This window comes from Lipotes vexillifer, unplaced genomic scaffold (assembly GCF_000442215.2).
Source record: "Lipotes vexillifer unplaced genomic scaffold, Lipotes_vexillifer_v1.1 scaffold308, whole genome shotgun sequence".
Taxonomy (NCBI): Eukaryota; Metazoa; Chordata; class Mammalia; order Artiodactyla; family Lipotidae; genus Lipotes; species Lipotes vexillifer.
Window position 1 is genome coordinate 2,955,897 of NW_006792985.1, and position 2,399 is coordinate 2,958,295.

The window sequence follows — 2,399 nt, forward strand, 5'->3', positions numbered from 1 at the left end:
AGGCCCCAAAAGGGAGAGGCCCCCGTACAAAAAAAAAAAAAAAAAAAAAAAAAAAAAAAAGAAAAAGATCAAAAGGCCAAGTTAATCACTTTACAGCCCACAGTACAAACTGCTTTTCTCTCTCTACTGTCTGATAAACACACAAGAGACTATATATGTATATGTGTGTGTGTGTGTGTACAAATATATATATATGAGATGAAATGCAGAAAAAAGGAAAATAAGAAAGATGGTAGAAATGAGGGGAAAAAAGGGAAGGCACATATAAAAAGGAGTAAGATACAAAGCTACCAATGAAGACAATATGGTACTGGCACAAAAACAGAAATATAGATCAATGGAACAGGATAGAAAGCCCAGAGATAAACCCACACACCTATGGTCAACTAATCTTTGACAAAGGAAGCAAGGATATACAATGGAGAAAAGACAGTCTCTTCAATAAGTGGTGCTGGGAAAACTGGACAGCTACATTAAAAGAATGAAATTAGAATGCTCCCTAACACCATACACAAAAATAAACTCAAAATGGATTAAAGACCTAAATGTAAGACCAGACACTATAAAACTCTTAGAGGAAAACATAGGAAGAACACCCTTTGACATAAATCACAGCAAGATCTTTTTTGATCCACCTCCTAGAGAAATGGGAATAAAAACAAAAATAAACAAATGGGGCCTAATGAAACTTAAAAGCTTTTGCACAGCAAAGGAAACTATAAACAAGACAAAAAGACAACCCTCAGAATGGGAGAAAAAATTTGCAAACAAATCAACAAAGGAGTAATCTCCAAAATATATAAACAGCTCATGCAGCTCAATATTAAAAAAACAAACAACCCAATTAAAAAATGGGCAGAAGACCTAAATAGGCATTTCTCCAAAGAAGACACACAGATGGCCAAGAGGCACATGAAAAGCTGCTCAACACCACTAACTATTAGAGAAATGTAAATCAAAACTACAATGAGGTATCACCTCACACCAGTTAGAATGGGCATGTATCACTTCACATTCAGAAAATGTGCAAACAACAAATGCTGGAAAGGGCGTGGAGAAAAGGGAACCCTCTTGCACTGTTGGTGGGAATGTAAATTGATACAGCCACTATGGAGAACAGTATGGAGGTTCCTCAAAAAAATAAAAATAGAACTACCACATGACCCAGCAATCCCACTACTGGCCATATACCCAGAGAAAACCATAATTCAAAAAGACACATGCACCCCAATGTTCATTGCAGCACTATTTACAACAGCCAGGTCATGGAAGCAACCTAAATGCTCATCAACAGACGAATGGATAAAGAAGATGTGGCACATATATACAATGGAATATTACTCAGCCATAAAAGGGAACAAAATTTGTAGGGTCATTTGTAGAGACGTGTCTGGACCTAGAGACTGTCATACAGAGTGAAGGAAGTCAGAAAGAGAAAAACAAGTATCGTATATTAACGCATATATGTGAAATCTAGAAAAATGGTACAGATGAACTGGTTTGCAAGGCAGAAATGAGACACAGATGTAGGGAACAAATGTATGGACACCAAGGGGGGAAAGCGGGGGTGGGGGGAGGTTGGTGGTGGGATGAATTGGGAGATTGGGATGTACGTATAATCACTAATATGTATAAAATAGATAACTAATAAGAACCTGCTGTATAAAAAAAATAAATAAAATTCAAATAATAAAATAAAAAGGACTAAGAGCATCATTTCAAGATGTACTGAGACAGATAAGTATTTTTAAAAGGAAGGAGACATAAGTGTGGTACATTATAAAGTCAGGTTTAAAGAACACATTTGAACTATAAGTCTTCCTAGCTAAAGATTACCCTGTAAGCTCCTTGAAAGGCAAAAACTATGTATCTCTATTGTAGAACAAGGGTTGGCAACCTTTTTCTGTATGGGGTCAAATTGTAAATACTTTAGGCTCTTTGGGCCACGTGGTCTCTTTTGCACCTACTCAACCCTACCTTTGTAGCACAAAAGCAACCACAGATTAATATGGAAATGAATGAGCATGGTTGTGTGTCAATAAAACTTTTTTTACAAAAACAGGTGGAGGGCCACACTTGGCCCATGGGCTACTGTTTGCTCCTCTGCTAGAACACTGCTAATTAGTATCCAAAGTAGATTATAATTAAGGCACAAGTAAGGACTATTTTGCCAAATATATTAACCTGCACTAAGCCACATGTTCAATAACTGAGCTTATTTAAAATACTATACTTTATAGTCCAGGTATATAAAAGACAACATGAACTTAAGACTGACTTATCCTGCTTATATAAGGCAAAATACCAGATATAATAGAAAAAAATGACTTCAATTATCTGTATGGTCAAGGATATTTTAGAAGGAAAAATTCATTAATGGTAGCATTCTTAACCGCTCT

At 36.1% G+C, this 2,399-nt stretch overlaps 1 protein-coding gene across 1 annotated transcript in view; it reads right to left on the bottom strand.

Moving 5' to 3' along the window:
* ESCO2 (establishment of sister chromatid cohesion N-acetyltransferase 2) overlaps positions 1 to 2,399 on the bottom strand; it is a 25,779-nt gene that overhangs the window by 5,864 nt on the left and 17,516 nt on the right. The gene's annotated exons all lie outside the window — the stretch shown is intronic.